The sequence below is a fragment of the Sprattus sprattus genome (assembly GCF_963457725.1).
Source record: "Sprattus sprattus genome assembly, chromosome: 4".
NCBI lineage: Eukaryota > Metazoa > Chordata > Actinopteri > Clupeiformes > Clupeidae > Sprattus > Sprattus sprattus.
The window spans coordinates 20,616,018-20,629,292 of NC_137923.1; the positions used below are offsets into that span (position 1 = coordinate 20,616,018).

Consider the following 13,275-nt stretch of genomic DNA (forward strand, 5'->3'; position numbering starts at 1 on the left):
TTAAGGCTTACGAGACACGGTGTTTTCCGATGTTTCACTGAGTCCTCTCTGTCTCTGTCACACACACACACACACACACTAGAGATGCGCGGATGGGCTATTATTTCATCCGCAACCGCATCACAAAACGCATGATCCGTCCGCTATCCATCCGCACCAATTTTTTTGACCAATTTTCAAAACCGCACCCGCCCGCCATCCGCCTGTTGTTTTTAGGTATAGGCCGCTGCTGACGCGAGGCTAGAAAGTTCTTGAAATGAGACTGATCCAATGCCTCAAAGATATTTAAAGGATAAAGCCCCTAGTATGAAAGCCTTTTGGCTATGTTGTAGCCTATCCCCAGAATATTATCAGTGAAGTGACGTCTGTCTCCGATCGATGCACAGGGAGAAACTTTAAAATAGCCAAGCACATCGGCAAACCTGACCTTACCATAGGCTAGTAGGCCTACACTTTTTTATCATTGTAATAAAACGCAATTTGGTACACCATTTTAATATGCTAATATAGCCTTGTTTTTTAGTTTAGAAGGAAACGCAGAGTCTGTTAGCCTAATTCCGAAATTTCACCGCATTGTAGGCTTTATACTGTAGCAACCCCAACACTTGCCTGCTTGCCTTGCAAATCAAAGTTTTCCGACAATTTTTCTTACCTTCTTTCTTAGCTGGTGATGTTACTGAGCTAGAAGTTACTGAGCTAGAAGTTTAAGTTGTTCTGAACATCTCGCGCTGCCAATGCCCAATGTCACTTCTGAGTCAAATCACTCCATCAGCTCTTTGAAATTCCTTATTCCACGAGTGGTATAGGCTACAATGCTGTTTTAAAATATAACTAATAGCCTAACGAAACAAAATAACCCAGGCAGTTTCATCTACGACACGTTAAGGCTTCTTCCAATACTGACAGCTGACTCATAGCTTGCAGGTTTGCGGCGTTGCAAAGAGACGCGACATGATAGGGGTCATCACTTAATTTGAACTTTTTTGCTTCCTTTGTTTGCTTTGTATGCATACACGGAACTAGGCCAATTTACTGCCTGATGAAAATTTGATTATTTAAAAATGTGCTTGGATGTAGGTAACGACATTTAACAACGTGTAGATATTTTGAATTTCGTTGGGTAAACCGCCAGCCGCCCGAATTTAATTAAAATATAATTTTTTGTCACGTCACCCGCCCGATCCGCGGTTTAACCGCGGAGTCCGCGGGTGCAACCGCCAACCGCGCATCTCTAACACACACACACACACACACACACACTAACGGAAGCAAAAAAGGTTTAAATTAAGTGACGATCTCTCAAATGTCGCGTCTCCTTGCAGCGCCGCAAACCTGCAAGCTATGAGTCAGCTGTCAGTATTGAAAGAAGCCTTAACGTCTCGTAGATGAAACTGCCTGGGTTATTTTTTTTCGTTAGGCTATTAGTTATATTTTATAACAGCCAGTCATTGTAGCCTACCACTCGTGGAATAAGGAATTTCAAAGAGATGATGGAGTGATTTGACTCAGAAGTGACATTGGGCATTGGCAGCGCGAGAGAACAAGTTAAACTTCTAGCTCAGTAACATCAACAGCTAAGAAAGAAGGTAAGAGAAATAGTCGGAAAACTTTGATTTGCAAGGGAAGCAGGCAAGTGTTGGGGTTGTTACAGTATATAGCCTACAATGTGGTGACATTTCGGAATTAATAGGCTCGAGTTGGCGTTTCCTTAATATGCTTTCTTTCATTTTGCAAAAAACAGTAGGCTATATTACCATATTAAAATGGTGTACCAAATTGCGTTTTATTACAATGATTGAAATTGTAGGCCTACTAGCCTATTGGATCAGTCTCCTTTCAAGAACAGGCAAGAACTTTCTAGCTTCTAACTTTCTAGCCTCCTGTCACCGCCTCCCCCATGGCACATCGGCCTGATTTGACACGCCCTTTTCTGAGCTGAACGATCGGTGTAAACCACCTCTCTCGAAAGGCTCAGACATCGGTGGAAAAACGATCAGATCACATCTAGGCCAGTGCTACATGAGGCAATTGTAACCGTATCGCGAGTTTCTATCGGAACAGACGCGATGTGATCAGACCTGGCTAGTTTCCCTGCTCTGTCTCTGGTCGTTGTATTGTCTTTGTTCCCCATGGTTGAGAGAAGTGCTCTCAAGCACCATTTTGTCGTGCTCTTAAGCACATTGTTTTGTAGTGCTCTCAAGCACATTAGTTCTAAGTATTTAGTTTATGGCCTTTTGCCCTGTTCTTGATTTTCTGCGTTTTTGTAGTTTCTCCTGTCGAGGAATCTTTTGTGTTTTTGAAAATAAAAAGAAAGTAAGCTCAAAACGACATCCTGCAACTGGGCCTTCTCAATAGCTCACCTGGCTAAGACACTGGTTCACAAACCTAGTTGCTCGGGTTCAATCCCCGAGAAGATGCCCGACACTTATGACATTCTATTCCCGTAGGACTTATCTTTTAGGGATTCTGTCTGGTCTTGTTCATGAGTTCTTTATAGCAAGGGTTTAGCCTTCATGTACCAACCAGTGGACACAATGCGATTCCTTTTAGGCAGGGTCAGAATCTCATGTGCGATAATTATTTGGCCCTGAACCTTTTCAGTCTGATTATCAGCACACTATGGCAAGTCATTTTATCATACAATATCCCAGTTCTAGTATACACAGCACCACTCCAAATAGGCCACTACTCCGAATGAGTTCCAAAGACTTATTGACTCCACTGCTAGGTGAGTCATGGTGAAAAAGGTTGTAAATGTTTTATTGCACTCTATTATCATTGTCTGGTGTAGTGCTAACATAAGTTCAGAAACTAGGAACTCTTGAACTGTAAGGACCATCACGGAGCGAAACCAGACCAAGATCAGATCAAGGTAATCCTGTTTATTTTTTTTTTTTTTTTCTTTCTTAATTTCTTTTCAGGGTACAAATGTGCATGATAAAGGTGATCCGGTGTCCTGGGTAACATCCCTGTTTACACAGAACAATGGGTCGTGGGTAACATCCCTGTTAACACAGAACAATGGCTTGTTTGCTTCGTTCAGGAAATTGATGTGTTATGTTGAGGGATGGTCATCTGACGCATGTAAATAGCCATAAATAAATATGTGACCTTTATAATTCACTGTAAACCCAAACAGTTCTACTAACTTATTAACATTATGTATTCAGTACTTAAAACCTGGTATTAAGTTGACCCAACTTTAAATGTATTAGTTTTCTGAGCAAGTTAAGACGTTTTAATTGTATTGGAATGTATTTGTTTGAGTAAACATTGCCTGATAACCCGTATTTTTTTAGTATCTGACGTCATCAACGTCGTTGAGAACACCATTGCAGAGATCTTGTGATGAGAGACAGAGACAGCAAAGGATGAGGAGTCGTTTTGCTAGTTCGATTCCCCACTCCTCTTTTATGAGTGTGAACCCCTAAACTGCTCATGATCTATAAATGCAAAATTCCTTGTAAATCGCTTTGGATAAAAGCGTCTGCTAAATCACAAATGTAAATGTACACCTGAAGGCGGTCGACCAAGGACAGTTCTCTCTACAGAATGAAGTTGGAACATAAGGGAGATACCCTTTCAAAAACTTGTAAGGGCATAATAACTAGTTTGTGAAAGACCCAGCGAAACACAAATATGGACGATTTTGGAATAATGTAAGTTCAGAGAACTTAAAAATTATGAAAATGATCAAAAAATAAATCAGTAGGCTATGTATCATTTTTAAGTTTACTTAAAAAAATATATAAAGCATGGTATTTCTTTTCATTGCTATGCTGATGACAGCCAGATTTATGTCCCTCTTAGAAAGTCAGAAGCGTACAGTATTAAGCCTTTATTAGACTGCCTGGAAGACATTAAAGCTTGGATGTCCCTAAACTTTTTAAATTTGAATGAAAAAAAGACAGAGGTTATGGTTTTCAGTGGCTCTGGTGTGTCCCCCCTGGTTGACCTAGGCTACCTGGAACAGTTCCGTAGGCCAATCATAAATAACCTGGGGGTTAAGGTAGACACTGACCTAAAATTTGACACCCAGGTAAAAGCTGTGGTGAAGTCCAGCTTCTTCCAGCTAAGGCAGCTGGCAAAAATAAAACCAATGCTTCAGAGACAGCATTTTGAAACAGTGATCCATGCATTTGTGACCACCCGGCTGGACTACTGTAATGCACTTTACATGGGGATTAGTGAGGCCTCCATTGCCCGCCTACAATTAGTTCAAAATGCAGCAGCTCGTCTCTTGACTAACACTAGAAAGTACGACCACATTACACCTATTCTGACTTCATTGCACTGACTACCTGTACGTTTTAAGATTCATTTTAAAATACTTTTATTTGCGTTTAAAGCCTTAAATGGCCTTGCCCCACCATACCTCTCCGAGCTGCTCAAACCCTACACTCCTAGCCGTTCGCTTAGGTCAGCTGACCAGCTGTTTCTGGCCACACCCCGTACCAGGCAAAAACACAGAGGAGAACGTGCCTTTGCGGTAGCAGCCCCAAAATTGTGGAACACTTTGCCACTCCATATTAGACAAACTACATCCCTGTGTCTTTTTAAAACCTTGGTAAAAACGCACCTTTTTTATTTGGCCTTTGGACACTAGATGGCGTGTTGATGTGATGTAGAAGTGTTGGGTGGGTCATGTGTTTTACTTATTTTATACTTATTTTATCTCTTTTTCTGTGTGCAGCACTTTGGAAACCCATGTGTTTGTTTAAACTGTGCTATATAAATAAAGTGGATTGGATTGGATATAAATATAAATATAATTTAAAAAAAATATATAAAAAAATATAAATGTAAATGAAATCGGTTACATCAAAAGTTTTAAGTAGCCTACTCTGAACTTGTTCAGGTTTACAGTTTACCGTCAAATGTCGACTTTTGTATAGCTTCTTATTGATACCATTGACATGAAGCTTGTCAGTAGGCTACTGTCTGTAAACTCTTCATATTTTATGACATTGGGAAAGTTTGTTGGCTCATTGTAAGCACAACAAAAGCATTACACTGAAGGGCTTATGTTAACAGCTATACAAGACTCCTTGTAAGAAAACAGCTCAAGTTCAAAGTTCGTTTTTATTGCTTAAAGCCACTTTACGCGATATTTTTTCTTGTGCTACTGAGCTTTCCCTATAAAGTTGCGGAGTGTAGCGGACTTTTACACCACTGTCGTAAATACAAATCGCTTCTAATGGAAAGTGTAGGCCTACACGTGTATTTGTTGACAAGCTGAAGGACATGGAACAGGCAAAGAGAAGCCAAAGAAGCATGTAGACTTACAAGGTAGAGTACTATCACAAGATTTCACACACTACCGCAGTTTTCACACAGTAAGACTGCATCTTTTTATGTATCGTGACATTGGAGATGAACACTAACATAACCAAAGATTAACAACAAAAAAAAAATTACAAATGCTCCCGTTTCAGCCCACACTGTAAGTTCTAAGTGTTTTAATGTGGAGGAGCCTAATAAAATGTTGTTGGCGACATGCTTAATGTACATTGGACGGTGTAATGTATTACACACAAAACAAGGTTTTCAAGGTTGAAATCTTTCCATGCTTAGCCTATTTATTTGGATGCTAGCCTGAGACAGGACAGATCCACGACTTTGGGCATCTGGAAAAACTACAGAATCTCCGTGAGGGATAACACCAATAAGGTTACAGGCTTCACCGGATTCTTTCATAAATACCATCGGCAGGGACGTGTAGGATGATAAACTATTGAGTCAACAACTTTTCCTAACTCAGCCGAACATCAAGCAAGCTGAACACAAGACATAGTAAGACAGCTAGTAAGTTATGACTGATTAGTCCAACAGATAGAAGCCCAGCAAGGCATCTGACTTGCATTTTTTGTAACTTTTAGCCCTCGTCAACGAGTAAAAGCTAGTCAAAGACTGACTCTTTTCCGGTCTCTTGCTCGGCTACTCTCTCTCTTTTTCCCTATCCTCCGTCAAAGTTTTCCTTGGTTCCATTGCCTCTGCCACGATGTCCATACTGAGAAAACTAATACTGCACTAGCCTCCTCTTACAGCTAGCAGATAGGTAGTTGATGCTGCTTGAGGTGGTGCCATGAAGCATTACTAGGCTACATCTTGTGAGAGGTCTTGCGCCCAGTACCCCAAAGTTGCATAGTGCAATACCAGGCGTGCCGTGGCAGTGGCACAGACGCCATTATCTGTATTACAAGTCATTGTACTTTAAGATGAGATGGTTGACAAGATTATTGAAAGGTTGATCGTGTACTTAAAAATCACATCACTTACCCCCTTTCAGGTCATGCATTGGCAAGTATTACATACAGATCTGCACACATGCACACACACACACACACACACACACATACAAATATAATAATAATAATAATTTTATCCATAGGGCCGTGTGGCTGGTAGTCTGCGTCATGAAGCTATTGCCAATCGAAACAGATTCAGATTTGTTTACAAACTATTTTAGGAGTTTTTTTATCCTGTTTTTCTGAAAAGCCAGAAATACAATGGCCCAGAAGAGGGAGACATTGCACCATTGCTGATCTGAAGTGTAGTCTCACAAGCTGTGATTCACTTTTGTCAGAATTCGAGTCTCTGACATCGCTAGGTGATTCTTCCTTGGGTGTTTGCTTAGTTATCTCTGTATGAGTATTATCTCTAATGTTGTCTCTAACCACTGTGTCACTGTATAGCATTATTGGGGTGTTTTCCCTACCCCCCACAATAAGGCCTTCAAGAGGACAAAGTATCAATTGTTCATTTATTTGTGTGCCAGTCTTGTTTTGGTGACATTAGCCTATGTGAAATCATGCTTTCTATTTTGGTTCTTTTGTCTTTAGTAGCACTGGTTGTGTTATATATCAATCATAGGGGACACAACCTGCTCTGTGTGCATCATATCTGCATAACAAATTTTACATCACTTCCTCATAGACGAGACTCACAAAATTGTCATTCTGTCTCTCTGTGGATGAGTGGAGAGAAGATGGATAAGTGTATTTACACAGTAAACATTACAGGCATGGGTTGTTGCACCCATTGCATCTCAACACTAAAGGTCAACTACAGTACTTAGCCTAGCCCTTTTGTAAGAACAAGAGCAATAATCATTTGGCTCTTTCAATTCATTGGGCAGGTCGATAAATAGATTATATCATTTTGCTGGCCAGCATGCAGGGAAGCACTGTCAAGCCCACACTGATGTCTTTTCTAGTCAATTCCACCATTAAATCAGACATCAGGCTATGAGCAAGAGCCCATGATCGGCTGTGTGAGTACATGATAACTGTGAGGAGACTTTGTCACCATCTAAGAAAATGACGACAGTATCGTGTCAGTATCTTGAGTGACAAGTCAGCTGTGTCAGTCAGCGCATCACAAACAGAGATGCTACCAACCAGGCTTAAGTGAGCAATGGTATTGTGTGTAGTAATATACGTACGTCCTTTGTTCTGTGTACCTTGTCATTAAGACTGCATGTTATCTTTGACCTATTAGTCTTTAATTACCATAGAATTGGGGAGGCTGGTTCCCAAAGAGAGAAATCATGGCTATTTTTAAACGACAAGACAATATCGTATTTTGCTGTGGTTTCAGGGCAGAGTTCATATTTAGATTATTCTTAATTGTTCTACATTTTTATGTAATTATATAACCATAACTCCCTCTCACTCATAAAGTGGTGGTACTGTATGCTTGTGTGTGTGTGTGTGTGTGTGTGTGTGTGTGTGTGTGTGTGTGTGTGTTTGTGTGTGCATGACTGTTTGTGTGTGTATGTGTGTGTATGCCACTGTAGCTAACTTAACTTTTTCTCTATCTGATCTGGCATGTATTCCTTGTTAGCATAACCTTGATTTTCCGTACCGTTGGCTACACCGTGAACGTATATTTCAAATAAGGGGTGGGGGCTGGAGGTTTGACTGCTTGAGGGTAGACAAGTTCACTAAGGTTTCAACGCATATTTTCTGTATCAGATTTAAAATATCTAATGTATAATCTCAATGGTATTCATATCAGTCTGTCTGCTGCTTTCTGATCTCTCTCTCACTCTCTCTCACTCTCTTTCTCACTCTCTCTCTCTCTCTCTATCTCTCTCTCTCTCCCGCTCTCTTTCTGTCTGTCTCCCCTCTTCCATCCAATTCCTGCTGCAGTGAACTGAGGACTATGATGTGAGATGTTTTTGAGGTCTGTGGGAGAGGCGCAGTGCTGCGATTCTCTCATAGTCTGCTTTGTGGAGACATTCCCCAGTGGGGTAATTTCACAGTAGCCACTGTTGAGGGGTATTGCTGCACCGAGTGCAGCGTAAAATTGAAAAATCAGAATGATTTATGGTCTCTATAGTCTCTTCTCTACTGAGTCTTTTCATGTGTTATAGGCTGTGAGTCACTTTGTTGTTTGCTTCCCTTTCTACCCCTCAAGAAAACTACATGTCCCAGTGATGTGAAGACAATTAGCCAAGTCAACAGAGACCAGTGATATCACTTAACCTTTGAACACTGTTGATTTCAACTCACAAATCACTTCCCTATTTATTGTCATGGTTTCTAAGGACAGTATATAAACGCATATTCAACGCTGATAGCAATTATATTTAGTATGGAGCATGCTAGTCTCTCTATTTTGTAGTGATGCCGCTAACCTCTTTGACTGCATTAATAATGTGGTGAATTACGTAGCACATCTTTTGTTTACATGCAAAATTATAAAGGAGGAAATGTTTAATGTCCTTTTTGTGCACACTGGTTCACACACATCATAATAGTACCTAAGTGTTGTTTGAGCAGCTGTTTGCTTTTAGACCCTCGGTTAAATTCCTGTTCTTTGTTTTTGTTTTGTAGGAGAACAGCGTTTACTTTATTTCCCAAAAAAGACATCAGACCTCCTCTTTTGTGTCTATAAATTGAAGAAAGATAAAGAGTTTATTGCATTTTATGACTAAAGACTTCTGTGTATTCAGTCCCTCGGAGGTTTGCTGATCCATTGTACCCCTTCCCACTCACTCACACACACACACACACACACACACACACACACACACACACACACACACACACACACACACACACACTCACACACTCACACACACACACACACACACACACACACACACACACACTGTCTCAGCAGCTGACACTTTATGGAGTGGCCAGGCCCTTCCGTGAAAGCTGATTGGTGGAGAGTGCAGACTGCACAGGGCCGGAGCAGCCACCCAGGCTCCTCCCCTTGTGAGCCACTGGCCTGTGAGTGATCTTTCCACCGATCAGTCTGTGAGCGGAGTTGAGCAAAGGGAGAAGAGTCGGGAGAAGTGTATGTGAGTGTGTGTGTTTGTGCTGTTCCTTGCCGCATGAAGTAAGAGCTGGACCGTAGAGTGGTGACAATGAAGAGGTCATGTCTGCACACACAGCAGGTTGCTAAAGTTTTTCTTTACTTGTGCTGTGTGTTTGTGTTTCTTTCTCCACATTTGCAGTCAGTTTCTATTGCTGTGCCCTCAGGGGAGGGGTAGAGTTAGACTGAAGCATGCTGAAGGCGTGACGTGCATTTGGCGGTCTATATTTGCTGATTTGTGCTTGTGTCTTTTGGTGCGAGAGACTGTGTGTGTGTGTGCGTGAGAGACCGTGTGTGTGTGTGTATGTGTGTGTTTGTGTCTTTGTGGACAAAATATGTGATTGTGTATGTGTATATGTTTAAATACTAGGAGAAGGGCTGCACATGTTCCTTTGAAACGTGCCGCTTGTGATGGCAGCACGTCTTTCTCTTGTTCTCCCAGTGTCACGTCAGTGTAAGGCACTTGTATGCCAGTGCCGGAATGTGCCAGGGTGGAAAAGTCAAGGCTTTCCTCAGGACTCCCTGACACTGGCCGCCTACTCTCTCCTCTCCTGTTATCACAGCTGTTCTTGTGGCGCAGCGCAATTCCAGACAGCTCTCTTTCACTGTACTTGTTTAGTTGTGTTTACTTTCTTTTCACACTAGCTTTGTGTATCGATTGGCTGCCAGCTGTGAGCTTTGGAACAATACAAAAATAGTCCTTCATAAGGATTACAAGGAGAATACTCCTACAGTGAATACTCTGCAATGTTTGATAGTTCCAGCGAGGTGATACGTAATTTGTTTGCCCAGGCTCTCAGTCTCGGCTGAACTTGTACCGTTTCATTGAGTCTTGTCAGTAGGGCATCAATCATTCATCACCTGTTGGAAGGGTTTTCATTCGGTGCTGTCATAGTAGGCAAAGATCCATGTAGTAACGCTTAGTGCTTGTGGCACAGGCATGGACGATCTGTTTAAGATCTGTTTGCTTTTAACTCTTCTGTTTTGATCGATCACGAAGCTTGTGGGGTTTAGAATCAGATCAGCAATATGTATTGTGGGTGAATTTTATTCACACTTTGGAGACCTGAAAGAGGACCTTTAGGTTTTGGAGTGATTATGTGTCTGAATGTTTACTGAAAGTTTACTGCATGATGGAACTTGTTGTTTGGTGTGTCATATTTCACACCACAATCGGTTCCCACGGTTTGGGAGAGTCCAGATTTGAGACTAATTAGCTGATGGGAACAGTGTGCATCTGTCATCGGCAGTTATTTTCACTGGTCTGAATGAGTTTTATGACCCTATTCGCCAAGGGAACAAACAGAAGGGGTTCATTTGAGTAGTTCCAGTGTCACTGTCCTTGGCTTTGTTCAACCACAGATCAACAGTCGAAATTATGGGGCCATCCTGAAAGAGCCTACATGCAGTAGCCAAGTGTCTTCTTACTTTGAAACGTTCCCATGACTGCCTGACATGAGGGCTGGCTTATTGTGGTTGAGCCTACTTCATCTGACAATGAGTAAAGGCACTGGAGCCTCCCTCTGCAGCACCACTGACACACCGGCCTGTTGCATAATAATGGCCGTCCTCCCAGAACACTGCCCTGCCCTATCCCACTGTTGGCAGTGACGACAGCGGACAGGAACTGGTGCGTAGGAAGCGGAGAGCTGATATTCCATCGGGCCCAGAGCACAGAGGAAGCAGCGACTCCCGCTGCGGCTGCACTGCTGGCCTGGCTCGGCCTCTCTCACGCTGAGCCCTGCTGATACTGGCTCCACTGCCACTGCAGAGAGAAGGAGGGGGGGGGGGTTGGGGGGTTCTGATAGCTTTCACACCCTGGACTTGGCTTCAAAGGTGCTGCTGAATCATAGTCAAAATATTCACCATGTTATTCATTCTGCAATGTGAGTTCAATGCGTGGGTTGTTTTTGTTGCTGTCATTGGTTTGATAGTCTGACAGGAAACTCAGACTTTGCCAGAAGACATGACAAATGATCTTGAGTAGTAGGCTCATACTGTACAGTCAAAGAGAATGGGCAGGCGTGACTTAAGTGTGGGTGGCTTCATACATCTTTGGGGAGGTGTGTTTCTTTTTTAAGACCTATGCGCATGGGGCTCCCAAAAATATACTGCTCTTGTCATATCGCTGCTGTCAGGGTTACATTCCCTGAGAGATTCAGGTCAAAGTATATTTCATTTGCATGCAGGAATGTTTCCCTCAGCCCCACAGGGCATGTGAATTAGGGGGTAGTTTTAGCTTTGTTGCAGCACATTACATGGTGATTCTCAACGTGAGGAGATGGTGAAGTTTCAGGGGATTAGCCCTCTGGCCCTCAGGCCACCTGTAGTTAACCTCTCCCTTCTGCCCCTAAACTGGGAGTAACAGGAGCCACAGCAATGCCAAACCGTAAAACTATTACCGAAAGCCGCTCCGTGTGGCCCCTTTCTCTTCCCTTATTCTCTAGCATCGGAGACCATGCCTGTAATGTGACTTGCTTTCACTGCTACATGTTTTGGAAAAGCATGAGCACATAGGGGTGTGGATGTGGATCTCAAGGTAGATAGATGGGGGAAGGGAGGCTTCAGACAGACCGTTCTACCAGTTCAGACATGTTGGACCGAGGTTTCTGGAACGGGCCACTGGTTGTGTTGGAGTGACATAATGGATAAATCTGTAGCCAAAATAACCATCCACCTTTTTTTCCTGTTTTGTTTGGGGTCTTTCACATGCCAGGAAATCTTAAGCCTCTTTTAACTTCAGTCTCAAGTTTTCCCATTTCTTAAGTTTATTCTTTATGGTGGTCACTGTACTTTTTGCATAGAAGAAAGAAGGATACATCCTTTTCTTAGAATAGTTGCTAACTCATTTTGGTGTTGTGGACATACTTTAGAGAGTAAATTGCTGTAGCTGAAGCACAATGGCAATTGGACCCTTTCATCAAGACAGAAAGGTGAGAGTCTTGTCGTGACACAAGCATTCAACCTCTCACTTCTTTACACCACAACAATTATAACCTTTTGGTAAAGGAGCAGCTCACTGCACTTCCTCTGTACAGCTTGTATATGGAAAGAAATGTAGTAAAATGTAATGTATAATATACAGAACAGCCTGTCATTGTTGATAGGTGCACTGTATACCTATAACAGTGAGAAAAGGTGGTTGTTTGCAATTGGCAATAAAGATTACTGGGCTTGATAAAATATTTTATTGCTACTCAGTGTTTTTTTCTCCTGTGGAAGCAGGAGAGCGTTTTAAAGTGTGTGTGTTTGTGTGTATGAGTGTGTGTACCGCATGTGGGGATGCTGGTGCCAGGCACCATGCTGACGTGGCTTCACTGCAATGTGGCCCTTTTTCACTCAACAAGCGCCTGAAAAACACACACACCGCGGCCTGTGTCACTGAGTTATCTACGAAAGATGGTCAGCATTAGGTAAGCGTCAGACTCTCCCAATCTTGAATCGGGTGAGGACACCTTGAATGGCAGTCAACACGGCTGAGACTGTAACTGACACTCTTTGTCTGCCTATGGCGACTTAGAGGTTTTGGAACTCTTTGCATGTCTTTTCATGCTGGCACAGCTCTCGGCAGTCCTCACTGTCACTGCAGTGAAGATAGCGTGACATTTTATTAGGTTTTGTGTTAGATCATGAGCTGGTCTATGTAGTGAGTGAAGCTTTGTAGTGTATACAAGTTTTCCTTATTTTCATGGCGGTTTAACCATGTACAAACAGTGAATACATATGCATAAATGAGTAGTACGCTTTCCCCCCATGCTGTGCAGGCCTGTAGTATCAATTGATAACATTGTCAGGGTGACATGACGGACACTACGTGTGGAATGCATGCAAGGCTGTCCCTGTGCACAAATACAGCTGCTTGGCTGATGATTGTGGCTATGTGACCCTGCTGCTATTTTAAACGCAAGGGTGACATTGTTTTCCAAAAACATGCAATGTCCATCGAAA

General features: G+C 42.4%; 1 protein-coding gene across 3 annotated transcripts in view; it reads left to right on the plus strand.

Moving 5' to 3' along the window:
* The first annotated feature begins 5,254 nt into the window (after positions 1 to 5,254).
* pld1a (phospholipase D1a) overlaps positions 5,255 to 13,275 on the plus strand; it is a 28,666-nt gene continuing 20,645 nt past the window's right edge. The window contains exon 1 of one of the 3 annotated variants that reach the window (XM_080836548.1): positions 5,255 to 5,289. The gene's annotated coding sequence lies outside the window, so the exon portion shown is untranslated. Of the gene's footprint in view, positions 5,290 to 9,284; positions 9,410 to 13,275 lie in introns of those variants that run through there. The other 2 variants (XM_080836549.1, XM_080836547.1) reach the window with 2 other exon arrangements.